Source organism: Apodemus sylvaticus, chromosome 3, assembly GCF_947179515.1.
Source record: "Apodemus sylvaticus chromosome 3, mApoSyl1.1, whole genome shotgun sequence".
Taxonomy (NCBI): Eukaryota; Metazoa; Chordata; class Mammalia; order Rodentia; family Muridae; genus Apodemus; species Apodemus sylvaticus.
This window is the reverse complement of record NC_067474.1, coordinates 145,599,357-145,613,621: the sequence shown is the minus strand read 5'-3', so window position 1 is coordinate 145,613,621 and position 14,265 is coordinate 145,599,357. Positions and strand designations below refer to the sequence as shown.

Here is a 14,265-nt window from a genome sequence, read left to right as displayed (position 1 = left end):
TCCTGGGTTTTAGTGTGTTTTGGAGACTGGTTTTTACGGGGACTTCTCTGCTTTATCCTGAATTCAATGTGTAGCCAGTGATGACCTTGAACTCCTGATCCTTCTGCCTCTGCCTTCTAAGTGCTAGGATTGTAGGTGATGCCACACATCTGGCAGGTTTTGAATATAGAAATGTTTTTTACCCCACCCCCACCCCCACCCTGCGGGTAGGTCAGAGATCAGCGTGTGGGGGTTGGTGCCCTCCATCACATTGGGTCTGGGGATCTAACTCAGGCTTGATCCTGGAGCCTTTACCTAATAAGCTATCTTGCCAGACCACCTGGCAGATTGTAAATCTTGTTTATTTATTTCGGTTGTGTTCTGTTTTGTTTTGTTTTGTTTTTAATTTGTTTGTTTTGAGACAGGGTAGCAGAGGCTATGACGTTCTCTTAGTTAAGTCTCTTGCCTCAGCCTCCTGAGATAGTATGACTAGACAGTCAGGGCATTGAGAATTCATCCCTTCCCTACCCCCCTACCCTGCTCTGAAGGATTAACTCTTTGTTTGCTTTGTTTTTGAGACGGGATTTCATGTGCCCCGGGCTGGCCTTGGACAGATTTTCCTGCCTCAACCTCCCAAGTGCTGATATTGTAGATATGCGATCATGCCTTTTTTTTTTCTTTTGAGGGGAAGGGTGTTAACTTCCAATAAAGTCCTAAATGAAGTTCAGTTAAAGAAACAGATGTGCCCACATATGTGCACCCACATGTCACAGCCCCTCCCCCATCTATTCCCTGGGTACTTTATCTCTCAGCTCACGCCCACTTGAAGCTGAGGACAGCACCCAGGCTCTGACAGGATAAGGAGGCTCAGACGTCCTCAGAAGGGGAGGGCGGCTGACACAAACAGGTCCCTTCCCCTCCCCCCCCAGTTTATCAGTTGCCCACAGGCCCCAGCAAACTGAGCCTTCGGCCTTCAGAGGAAGAAAGCTGTGCCCTGCCTGTCGCCTTCGAAGTTATTTCAGAACTGTGTGGCTGTCACATTAGCTCTCTGAGCGTCAAGCATTTCTGACTGGAAGAATTTGATACAAAAATGAGCAGATGTATACAAAATACTAGCGGTGAGTAAATGTGAACTGTTCCTTCAGGACATTGCTTCTCCCAGGGAGCCTCTTAGGCAGGAACACTAAGGATTTCCTGACAGAGGCAGTTCAGTAACCTGTATCCAAGAAGGCATTGGATGTCCATCCACACAGTGGGAAACACACGCAGGTGCCTGTGCACAGAGGTTCCAGGGACAGGACAAAATTCTCTAGGCGCAGATAGCTCAGGGCCAGGCAGTCTGACTCTAGGGCACAAACATTTATCCTCTGTACATAAACTCATACCCACCCTCCCCCAGCCCGATCCTGGCCCCAGTATGTTGACAGCCCACACAGAAGTTCACAAACACTTTCTCAGATGTATTCTGAAGTACAAACTCACACATAAGCACACAGGCTTATCAGGCAGGGCCAGGCTCGGGCATTGCTGAGTCACCCACTCAGCAAAAAAAAAAAAAAAAAAAAAAAAAAAAAAACGCAACAGAGCTGGAGCCTCGTGCCGCAGAGCTGAGAGGTGGGGCCTCTTCAGCCTTTTAGAATAACTCTGTGCAACCAGGGCTGGGGTTTTCCTCTTGGCAGCCTTAGATTGAGTCCGGGGAAAGGAGGCAGTTGGCAGGGGAGCCCTTGTTTACTGAGGCCGAATTAAAGAATTCATAGTCTGCTCTCTCTGACAAGCATGAATGAATACACGTGAGAGCAATTAAAAAATAATACTGGATCCATGATTGATTATTTGCATTTGTAGTTTCCACTCTCAGTTAATCAGCACAGTAATTCTACATAAGGTTGGTGCAGCGTCAGCGTCGTGGTGTATTTTATCCCCAGGGGAACAAGCTTACCCACCCCACCCACCCACCCGCTCAAACCTGAGTGTAAGCAGTCTACATGTGAGTTTCTAGTTTTGACCAATGGCCAACCCTGCCCTGGGGAGTTAGGAGAGAGGAGTTTTGGTTGGCTTGGGAGCCTGGGCATATGTCCCAGATTTTTGTACTGGGTTCATAGAGCCAGTCCTGAAACATCCAGATTTCTGGTTAAAGGGATCAAAAGGCTTCTCTGGTGTCCCCCGAGTGGCCCCCCCACACACCCCCATGACAAAAATGCAGGTCATGCACCCCCATGACAAAAACTCAGGAAGTTATTTGCCCCCAGTGATCCTCAGTTTCTCCATTTGTCCAAAGAAGAGACTCACTTTCCAGGGTTCCCTGGTTTGGGGAATATTTTATGGTTTTACAATTTGACTCTGATTCCTCTGCTTAAAAGGGGGATTATGTTTGTTGTCTGTAGGTGGGAATCCAAAGGCAGATTTGGCCTTAATCTCATGAAGAGCTTTTGAAATTCTGGGGTAGTTTAGTTAGGATGAGTCCATGCTGGGAGTCAGCCAGTTTCCTGACCTTGGCACTGTGTGCGCAAGGGCAGGTCTGAAATGAGAGGAAGAGGAGGGGTCTTAGGTCAGTGACTACGTACAGCTCTTCCAGGTTGATGGGGGCAGATCATTAGCAGAGAGGAAGCCACTGAGAAGAGAGATAAAGCAGGCATAAGAGAAACCAGAACTCCAGTTTATGGACATCTCTTTGGGTTCCAGACTTGCGTTTGGTATATAACAAATGTCACTTATCCTCAAGAAAACATCAGAGGATTTCTAGTTGGGGAAATTTCAGATTCCAAGAAGTGGATTGCTCAAGGTCACACAGAACTAATTAGCGAGACAGGTGATCCACGTAAGTCTAAATCGTCAAGGTCACTTCCCTAACTCTCCAAGAACAACCCCCATCCCAACCTAACGCCTTAGGGTCAGCACCACGTGGCAAATTGCTTTATACTTTTGCAACATGACGTCAGCGCCCACACTAGCCAATACAGGAACTCCATGTTTCCCCTCCCCTGACTGCTCTGGGTCTATCAGGAGCTGCTCTAGGCTGGGCGTCCCGGCTTGGCCGCACCTGCAGCCCCCGCCCCTTCCCGGTTGCGACAGTCGGGCTGCTGTGCCGGGTCCTGCCCGCACCCAAAGATTGGCAGTTGCCTGTACCAATTAGAGGACCTCCCGAGGAGAGGGCGGGGCCTCGCATCAGAGTTGCCCTGTCAGTGCAGGTGGAGGCCCCCGGCGGGGCAAAGTGGCAGGAACCTCTTAAAGGGAGAGAGCCGCGGAGAGCGAGGACGCGGCCCGGCCCGGCCCGGCCAGGTCCCTGCCAGGTCCCTGTCCTGTGCAGCCCAGGTGAGCCTGGACCGCCTTAGGGGGTGGCCCCGGTGCCTGGGAGGGACAAGGTGCAGGACCCAGAAGCCCGCTCCCAGGGACCCGGGCCGTCCCGGGAGCTGCGAGCCGAGGGTCAGAGGATCCCGGCCCGGGTGCTGGAGGTCCTGAGGTACATGCTCCAAACTTGAGGTCCCCAGGGGTTCTGGAGTCTCAAAGTCGAGGGTGTGCGGAGCTCGGGAGACGGCGTGCAGGAGCTCGCTCCGGATCTGGAGTCCTGTCGTGGGTGTTCGTCCGCAGCAGGTCTCTGCGCCGCGGCGCAGCCCCAGGCCGACCCGCCAGCCCCACCCTGCGTGCCCGCGTGCTCCTGGGGACCCAGAGGGTGGTAGGAGGGGGACCCCGATCGCCCTACTGGGGTCCTTACGTAACTGACACGGAGTTTCCGGACTCGGGACCCGCGAACTGCGGCCCTAGCTCTGCCGGTCAGGGTGGCCCTTGAGTCACCGCCCGGACGCACGCACTGGCGTCCAGACTGGGACTTCCTCTGCCTCAGGGTCTCTTGGATCTGCTCTGGGTCTGGCTCCTACTCCTACTTTGGGTTCCCTGTCTCACACATTTCCCTGTCTGCCCTCAGTGTTTCCTCAAGAGTTGTCTTGGTCTTCAAGCCGCACTTTCCCGGGGGCCCCACCTCTTTGGGGGAGGACCGGACCTCTGCAGCTTTGCTGGCTGGAGGCGGAGACTTAATTCCGCTGGATCCCTGGTGGAATCTGCCCTGAAAGGACAAGGGAGCACTCTCCCTCAAGGGTTGTGTACAGTTATTCCAGGGCTCTCGGGTTCCCGGGGAGACAATGGCTGCTTTTAACTGACCCCTTAAATTCCTGCAATAGGGAGAAGGCAGACCCTTCTCCTCCCTTCTTTTAAACGTAGAGGCTCTAGGGGAATGTCTGCTTTTGGGCAGGCTTTAAGGCAGCTGGAAGTTCCAGGGATAGTTGCTTGGGGCCAAGTCAGGGTCGGATCTTCAGCTACTGAAGGGGCCAGGGAGAAGCCAGAGCGCTGTCGCAGAACCTCTCCTCCCCCACACTTTTGTAAGCTCTTGTCTACATGTATTCTAGAGGTCAATGCTGACAGGAGGCTGGCGGGAAGGGAGGCCAGGGAGACTTGCTTGGGAATGGAGGAGGAAGAAGAGAGATAGAAACACCTGCTGGAGTGACACCTTGCCATCAAGGCCTTCCTAAGGCAGACACCTCAGAAATAACTTTCAGTGGCAGCCTGTGGTATCTGCTGCTGATGGGTGCGCAGAAGCAAGGTGTTACTGCAGTTGTCGGGTGGGAATTATTAACGGTGGGATTGGGGGAGGGAGGGAGGCTGCCGAAGGAGATGCAAGGTCTGGGAAGAAAGGGAACCAGAGGCTGGGGAATGGAGCAGGAGGGCAGGAGCGGGAGGGCAGTATAGTTACCACACAGATTTTGCACTCAGAAGAGAACTAGGTTTGAATCTCAGCCCAGCTGTTACTGTGTAACCTTCCACGACTCACTTCACCTCTCAGCCCCTGGCTAATAATCTGGACCTTATAGGCACTAGCAGAATCAAGTGAAACATTAAGTATGCAATGGCCAGATTGATAGCTGCTGTGAGATTGTGTTAGTGTGTGTGTGTGTGGGGGGGGGGGTGTTTTAGGAAGGGAATGAAATGGGGGAACCCCAAGATTTCCCTGTATATATAGGAGAGTCAGCCAAGGCCTTCCAGGTCCCAGCAGCAAGGTGGTTGGGTGGACTGGCTGGAGGTGTGGGTGGCACCCCACACCCCACTGTCTTCTGATCAACACATTGTCACACTGTCTAGCCCAAGCTGGCTTTCCTCTATAGGCTCTGGGTGCCAGTAGAAGCTCCAGGACTCCCAGGTTGCCCCACCTATCGGCCAGTGGGGATAAGGCTCTGGCTGAGCCAGCACCTTCTCTGCAGAGTGGACCCTGGCCAGGAGCCTGGCTGGCTGCATTGAACAGGAATATCCCGGGTTGGCTGGGAAGATGCTGACGCAGGGGCAGGCCCAGCGTTCTGTGAGCTGGAGCTAGGCCCAGCTGTTAGGACCTGGGCGTAGGGTGAGACAGACACTAGGGTGGGAGTCAGGAGGAAGCTACAAAGAGAGAGCCCTGGAGGGGACCCCTTAGGCTGAAGCCAGAAAAACCTCATTTGGTCATTTCTTAAGCCTCCTGAGCATCTACTATGTGCCATACAGGTTTCCCAGGAACAGAACTGGAGAAGATACTCATGTAGGCCTCATTGCCAAGGTTGTGGTGGCTGAGACCTGTTGGGTTTGCAGAATGGGTTTATAAGACAGGTAGGTGGGTGGGGGGCTGGAGAGATGGCTCAGCGGTTAAGAGCACTGACTGCTCTTCCAAAGATCCTGAGTGCAAATCCCAGCACCCACATGGTGGCTCACAACCATTGGTAATGAGATCTGACGCCCTCTTCTGGGGTGTCTGAAGACAGCTACAGTGTACTTACATATAATAAATGAATTAATTTTAAAAAAAAGACAGGTGCATGTGCGCATGGGTATGTGTGTGTGTCACAGGGCAGGACTCAATCCTTCCATAGTCTGTGGGCCAGGTACTTTTCTTCCTGAATCTCAATTTCCCTCTACAATATCAAGAGGGAAATGAGCTCTGAGTCTGTGTCTTTCTATTACCCACTCTCACTGTCATTGCTTCCTGTATTGGTGACCTTTGACAGCAGAAACGATCATACCTCACGACCTGGTTTAGAGCAGACTCAGACTGTGTGAGGAGCTGGAATGCCCTTAAGTTGTCCTTGCCTGTCTCAAGCCCGCAGACCAATTTTTGGCCTTGTTTTTTAATTACTTACGGCCCTTGCCCATGTGCTGTTCTAGGTTTGTGTGTGACAGTAACTCAGTTAATTAATCTTCAGCACCCCATGAAGCACCATCCTTGTGTCTTAGGCATTCATGGGTTCGAATTGACTTGACCAAAGTCACACAGCTGTGAAGAGGCTGACTTGGGATTTGAACTTACAGCCAGCTCTGAGCCCCATCTTCCTTAAGACATGAAGCCTTCCTTTCCCAGTACTCTACCCATACTGAGTGCTCATTCCCTAGTCCTAACCTGTAGAGATGCCTAATGATTCTGGATTGAGCTCTGAGTTCTGGGATGTTTAATCTGGGAAGCTGGAAACAGGCTGGAGAAAGAGACAGGGGACACCTGGAGCCCACTGATCTTTATCCAGAGGGCCATCTCTACTAAAGCGTCCACATGCAAGAGCTGGGCATTGAAAGGTAATAGATATTGAGTCCACTTTGGGCCTTGGTTCCCTCATCTATAAAAGATGGATTTGAGTGAATGCAGATGTCCCTGGATGTTTGTGTGATTAGTGGCCGAGGTCAGCTTTAGGAATAGACCAGGGCTCAAGGTGCCAATGACTGAGCCAGGAGAGGTGCCTTCAGGAACAGCTTGCACCCTAAGCTTGCTGTTTGACAAGAAGAGTTTCAGATGCAAGCACTCAAAGGCTTGTCTGGTGGTGCGGCTAGTACTGCAGAGACCAAGAGAAGAAATGAAGAAACGTTTAGAGAACAGAATTCAATCAGACATGAACTTTGGTCACAGTCACTAGACTTGGAGAACCATATGATGCCACCAAGGACACAGAAGGGAGTCCCTTCACCCCCTGCCCTTGTCTGTCAAGTGGGAACAGTAATAATTTCACCTTCACAGAGTTCGGGTGACTGTGAAGAATAAACTGGAACATCTGTAAAATTGGGAGACTATGGTGGCTGGTCATTGTTCAATACAAAGCTGCAGTACTGGGTGTGTTTGTGGGGAGGGGCGTTTGCATAGCCCTGATGAGACCGCATGGTGATGATGTGCTGGAGGACACCCGAAGGTCACAGCAGTGCTTAGTGGCTCATTGCTGCGACCAGGCGTTGCGCTGGGACTTCATTTTTCATTATCTCCCTCAGTCCCAGCAGCAGCGTTCTTGTTGAGAAGATGGTGGTCTCACCCACACCAGGTCCCTCCAAAGTCCCTGTCCACAGCCTCTTGTAGTTATCGTAACTCTAACTTATGAACAAATTAAATGCCAACCACTGTTCAGAAAGTCTTACATATGTCAACTCTTAGACTCCTATGTAACCCTAAGCAATGGATCTGAATGCTGCCCTCTATATTACAGGTAAGCAAAGGAAGGAGAAGGTAGGGGACCGCCTGAGTGGCACCAGTGGTAGAGCTGTAAGTGGAGGCAGGATTTGACCCCAGGTACCTACGGTCTACTTAATGCATGCATCACAGAAGTAATTCAGTAAATTTACACCACCGTCTCCATGCTGCCCTGTAGCTCACATGGGCAAGGCCCTGTCTGACTTCAGACTGCATCCTCAGCACCAGGCGTCTGGTGCTGCTGTGGACACCCATAGGAGACTGGGCCCAGGGCAGCCTGATGGACTCAGCGTGGATTTTCAGATGATAGCTGCCTGGGTGGTATCTGGTCATCAGAGTGCCACAGGCACTCTGGGTAGGGGTGAGGGTGGAAGAGGGGACAGGTTCCCCACTGGCCCAGAGGCAGCTGGTCAGGACCCCCGAGTTTGATAGCTGTGCTGTGTCTCACTTCTGTTCTTTGCTTCCATGTGCCACTGTGACGATGGCTGCGCTGTCCTTCCCTGACTGGCTGTGTGACCACAACGGCTACTTCTGGGTGAGTACTGCTTTGATGTAACTGGCTGTACCATGCCATTCTGAAGGGTGTATGTGCCTGAGGCCACTGGGAAGCACAAGGGGTCAGGGCATCTGGAGTTAAGATGCTGAGTCGGTTCTTTCTTGATACTTGACATGATGGGTACTGATTTTGGGCTGGGCTTTTGACAAAGCCCAGGGGTCTTTAGGACAGATGGCTTGGAATAGAAACCTTCCTCAGCTACTTACAAATGCCTCTTTGTATCACCCTTGCACTTCTGCAAATGAGAATATTGATGTATATTTGCTCCTCTATATGGCCCCATGGAGGGCAAGGGTTTTTGTTTAATCTGTTCCGGCTATATCTCGGAGGATAGAGTGGTATGTAATAGCGCCCAGTGAACGTTTCTGGATGAAGACGTTCGGCACCCAGCCTTGTGCTTTGTGTTGGACTAAATAAACAGTTAATGGATACAAAGTAACCAGTATCACTGAGGTTCAGAAAATGCAAGATGGATACAAAGTATACATTATCTTTGAGGCTCAGAAAATGTAAGACCCTTATCTCACCATCCAGTTGTGAATCATGGGTCCCAGGACCTGAGTGGGGTATCCATCAGGCAGGTGGAGGAGCTAAGCAGTTGGACCTCCTGGGAGGGCATGGCAGAGCCTTTAGCTTTTCTCTGATGGGAAACTTCCCAAGGGGCAGGCAGGAACGTTTGCTGTGAAGCTGGGAGGCGTGAGCAGAAATCCAAAGTGTTTCCAGATATAGTCACATCCTTAATGGTGTGATCTTGGACAAGTAGTAAACTCCTCTGGATCTTGTGACCTTCCCTGTGACATCCACATCACAGGATCTTCCCCCCAGCAGCTAGAAGCAGCCCAGCATGGGGCTGATCTGTAATTTTTGGCTTCCTCTAGCCCTAGGTTCCTTCTGGAAGAGGGCTCAGGGAAGCGTTCATTTTTTTTTTTTTGACTCCTTCCTCCTAATTTTAATTCTTATTAGCTGGACTAGAATACAGGAGTCGGGCTGGAGAGATGGATGGCTCAATGGTTAAGAGCACTGTCTGCTCTTCCGAAGGTCCTGAGTTCATAGCCCAGAAACCAGATGGTGGCTTACAATCATCAGTAAAAGAGATCTGGTGTGTCTGAAGACAGCTACAGTGTATTTAGGCCAAAGCAAGAGGGGCCAACCAGAGCAAGAGGGCCGACCAGAGCGAGCAGAAGTCCTGAATTCAAATTCCCTGTACAGCTACAGCATACTCATATACATTAAATAAATAAATACATAAATAATAAATAAATAAATAAATCTTTAGAATACAGGAGTCAGGAACCCCTGGATGCCCCAGCACTGGGACACACACTGGACTCTGTCCAGTGTAATTTGCTGTGTAACTTGGCTTAGTTGCCCTTCTTAATCTTGGTTGCCTGACCTGTGGAATAGTGTTAATAAAGGGCTCTTCCCTTGGAGAGTTGTTTAACTCAAACAGGTAGGTAAGCAGCAAATTAGCATCATTGGTCACTTGGCTTTATCTGGGAGAAGGGCCCTGGAGAATTTGTCCTCTTAGGTGTAAGTGACCTCAGAAGTTCACGTCATACGTGTTCATGCCATTTATCTTGTTTTCCATAGTCTGCTGTTTTATTTTAATCCCTTTAACTTATTTTTAAAATTTTATCTAAGTTTTAAAATTTATTATTGTTGTTGTTGTTGTTGTTGTTGTTGTTGTAGATTTATTTTTTTTATTTTCTGTATGTGAGTACATACCAGAAGAGGGCATCAGATCCCATTACAGGTGATTGTGAGCCACTATGTGGTTGCTTGCTGGGAATTGAACTCAGGACTTGTGGAAGAGCAGTCAGTGCTCTTAACCACTGAGCCCAGTCCTAAATTGTATTGTTATTATTATTTGCGTGTGTATCAGAAAGAAAGAAAGAGAGAAAGAAAGAAAGAAAGAAAGAAAGAAAGAAAGGAAGGAAAAAAGAAAGGTAGGTAGACAGCTAGGTAGTGGATAGGTTGGACGCTTATGTAACACTGCACACGTGGGGAAGCTAGAGCACACATTTTGGGAGTTGGTTCCTTTCCCTGTGCATTAAGCTCAAGTCCTCGTCCAGCCTTCCTCACTGAGCCATCTCAGTCTCTCAGCTAGCCCTGTGTACTTTTCCAGACACGTTATCTCTCGTCTTCTTCCCAGTGACCTTCTGAGCAATGACTCTGTTTTCCTACACAGAATATTTGTTTTTATTTTATGTGTATGTGTGTTTTGCTTGCATGTATGTGTTAGCACATCATGTGTGCCTGCTGCTCTCAGAAGCCAGCAGAGGGTGTCAGATCCTCTGGAAACCGGAGTTCCAGACTCGTGGATGCTCTTAACCCTTGAGCCATCCTAAAGCAGCGGGATGGTGTCAGTGTCCCCTCTGTCCATCTTTGATACCTAGCTCCAGGCTGCTGGGGGCAGCTGCTCTAAACTCTGAGAGGTGAGATTATAGAAAGCCGGAAGCAGCTGGGCAGCAGGGTGGCTTACAGGTCAGGCAGACCTGGCTGTGACCCCAGTGCTGTTTGCTCAGTAGCTGTGTGACCTTAGGCCAGATAGCTTCTTGGAGCCTCAATTTCCTTATCTGTAAAATGAAGACAATAAAAAAAAAAATCCTTCTAGGGTTCTTGTGAGGATTAAATTACCTCACAACAGTCACACAACAAACAGTAAACGTGGCGATGGCTGTTATTACCCTAATTATGATTATGGGCATCGTTCTGGGAATGAAAAGATGTCCCTCTTGGGACAGTGGAAATCGGGTCTGGGAGGGCACTGCTGGGAGCAAGCAGGTGAACAGCGATCTAGTTTGACAGGTTCCAAAAGGTACTGGTAGGGTAAAGGGAGGGAGGTGGCTTCGTGGAAGTAAGAATGTACCTTCATTTCCTAGCCATCTGCTTTTTCTGGTGCCCATTCTGTGCCAGGCTTATGCTGGCACGGGGCTAGAGCTGACTCTGCCCCTGGGAAAGCTCAGTATCTAACTGTGCCGACCAGCCCTGAAACCACCAAGTCCAACTTTGACCGAGACTGAAGTATGAATAGGCGTTGTGTGTAGCTTTCTACCCCGCCTTGTGTTTGTGTTCCCAGGTGAATAGGTGTTCTTAGGCAGAGACTAAGAGAAAGGCCGTTCCTACCGGAAGGAACTGTACATTCCAAGATGTAGAACCAGGTCCAGCACCTGGGGAAATGAGCCTGCAAAGACAGGCTGAGGAAAAGGTGAAGCCTGACCCCAGAGCAGCGGGGAGCCATTGCTTATTACACAGGGAGAGCGGAAGCAGGGCCACCTGTTTAGGGCACGAATGCTGAGATTTTGGGCTGGGAACTGTGCCTTGCAGCAGTGGGAGATGTTAGGTCTGTGTGGGAGGCAGGGCCATGGGAACATAAGGATGGACTGCAGTGGACAGGTGAGAGAGAGGACCGAGGTGAAAGTGAGGCCGTGGGGCTGGGGGTGACTGGATCCAGTGGAAACGTGGGCTGAGGGTACACCGGAGCAGAAGAGACAGAGCAGCGTGGGGGGAGGAAGCCATTTATCTGCGTCTCACTACCTTCCCTCTTCAACTGCCATGTCTTCAAGGCTCTCAAGTTTATGGTCATCAGGACTCCTTCTCCTATTTTAGGGACTCCTTTGTGTGACTCTGGTGGGTCTGGCCGGGATAAGCACTCTTTGGTGTGGGTGCCCAGCAAGGTCTGTGTAGTTCAGAGAAACCCTGGGGTCCTGGCCTGTCTATGTTCCTTGCACACGCAGATATAGAAACCCATTTTGCTGTCTCTCCGATTCAGCAATGAAAGTCAACTAGCGATACATGTTTATAAAGCATCGGCTTGGGTTAGACTCGAGGGGCACAGGTGACTCCCACAGGTTCCTGTCCCTTGGGTGCAAGTGAGCCCAGAGCATCCAGACAACCCCTAGGAGTCAGAGGAAAGGACCAAGAGCCGGCCAATGGGTGCACCGTGGAGGGAACAACCTTTTAGACGCTGGTCACAGCATACGCAAAAGGCTTCAGCCCATATAATGCGCTCAGGGTGGATAAACACTGTGGTGTGGTTGGGGAGTGGTAGAGATGAGAGGGAGATGAAGCCTAACAGGGAGTGGGGTCACACTGTGTGTGGTTTGGGGACTGACTTCTGACTCCCCACACCTTGCTGAACCCTAGCACTTGTTTGCTGTGCGCCCTGAGATGGCCTGGGCCTTTTGGACACGGTTCCTTCATTTCCCTGCCTTTTTCCATCTCATCCCCACCCCAGGTGACCCACGTGACCCTTTTAGAGGCCAACAGTTTGGGTTGTCTGCCAGCTCTGTTACTGACAAGCTATGTGGCCTTCAGGCACCATTGCTCTCTCTGTACCTTAGTTTCCACCTCAGGGGAAAGGGGACACGCTGGCTTTCCTCAGAGAGCCAGTCAGAAGTGTCAGGGATGTGATCCCCAGAAACTAGCCCAGTATCCACACCCTGGAGCTCTAATGAGACGATCATGAAACCTCTCCTCCTCCTCGTCCCCGTCCAAGGTTCCCCTGCCTGTCCTGGCAGCCACACCGGTTGCAAAGGAAGGAAAAGAGTAAGAAACAAGCTTAATTCTCCAGGGGGGTCCTGGCCCTCTGCCGAACTAGAACTAGCTCGTCTCCTGCCCCTTGACCCCCTTGGCCTCGGGCCCAAGGACTCCCAGTCCTGAGGCTTAGGCACCCTCTGTCCCTTACCCTAGATGACTCTCTGGTTGGAGGCCAAAGCCAACAGTGATCCGGAAACAGGGACAAACATTTGGGAAAGTTGTAGCTTTCTTTTCCCCTGGAAATTGATGATCAGGCTCCCTTCCTTCTGGCGTGGAGACAGGTGTTAGGCATGAAGGTCTGTATCTTGAAGGCCACGGCCAGTGCAGACCCAGATCTGTTCTGGATATCTTTCCATGCAGAAGCAGGACCCTTTGGTAGTCAGTGTCGCTAGAGGGATATGACTCTCTGGACCCCCTGCTCTGGCCCCTCAGTGCGTGTGTATGGTCTGGTGCTGGCTTCACTTCTGTGAGCCTCAGTTTCCCCTGGTGTGGATGGGGTTGGTCTTGCTGTGAGGATGCTGATAGGAAAAAGGAAGCTCCAGTAACTCCCCAAGCGTAGGCAGCTGTTGTCACTGCAACTGCTTTGTCTGTCTATTTGACATACGGTCTGATGATGTAGTACAGGCTTCCCTTCAACTCATAGCAATCCTCCTGCCTCAGTCTCTTGAGTTCTAGGATCACAAACTGCTGCCTCTTAAATGTCTGCCCTATCCCACCTGGAGTTTAATATAATTCCTTTTCTCTTTTTGGATTTAGTGTGTGCATATCGTGTATGTGTGTGTGTAGTTGTGTAGTATATATGTAGTAGTAGTATATGTGCATGCCTGTATGTGAAGACCAGAGTAAGGCACTGGGTACTCTATATCATTCTCCGTATTACATCTTTGAATCAGGTTCTCTCTCTGAGTTCGAAGCTCCTGTTGTTCTTCTAGGCTGGCAACCAGCAGGGCTCAGCAATCCTCCTGCCTCTGTCCCATATCATACAGTGCCTGAGTTAGAGCAGTACTCAGACCACATCCACCTTATTCTGTGGGTACTGGATATGAACTCAGATCTGCACGGTTGGGCAGCAAATTCTTTTAGCCACTGAGCCCTCTTTCCAGTCCCTCCCTCTTTTTGGAATTTTGAAGTAGGATCTTGATCTGTATTCCAGGCTGGTTTGGTCCTTTCTACAGAGCCCATGCTATCCGTAAGCTCACACACTCCTGCCTCAGTCTCCTGAGTGCTGAGATTACAGGTGTGTGCCACCATGCCTGTTTGATAGGTTTCTGATGGAAGAAATGGAACCTGATAAACCAGTTTTGAAGGCAGAGGCTCAGCATCCTAGCCTTAGCCTCACCTAAGATAGTTTCGCTTCTGCAGTTTCCCCTGATTAGATATCACTGTGCACACTCTCTGGAGAGGCAGATAGTAGAGAGGATCCGCCCTTCCCAAGTCTAGGCCAAAGGGACAGAGATGGGCTGTGAGTTCCTTGGAACTCAATAAGGATGATGCAGACTTCTGCAGAGGCCAGAAAGGCTTCAAAGAGGAAACCTGGCCAGTGGCCCAGACTGTAGCAGTGTGGAAGCAGCCCCAACCTCTCTCACTCTGAGTTTGAAGCTGGCAGGCTTTGGGGGGAGGTGGTCACTATCTTCTCTGCTTCTGCATTGATTTATAAAAGGAGGGTCTGCAGAAATCATAGGTTCGAGTTATATGACAGGTTTAAAAGTGGGGTCCTAGGGCTTGGAGGTATAGC

At 50.5% G+C, this 14,265-nt stretch overlaps 1 protein-coding gene across 2 annotated transcripts in view; it reads left to right on the top strand.

The window, feature by feature from the left end:
• Positions 1–3,090: 3,090 nt before the first annotated feature.
• The window catches only part of Epb41 (erythrocyte membrane protein band 4.1), a 151,004-nt gene continuing 139,829 nt past the window's right edge, over positions 3,091–14,265 (top strand). Inside the window, exon 1 of one of the 2 annotated variants that reach the window (XM_052177554.1) lies at positions 3,091–3,291. The gene's annotated coding sequence lies outside the window, so the exon portion shown is untranslated. Of the gene's footprint in view, positions 3,292–7,869; positions 7,971–14,265 lie in introns of those variants that run through there. The other variant, XM_052177548.1, reaches the window with a different exon arrangement.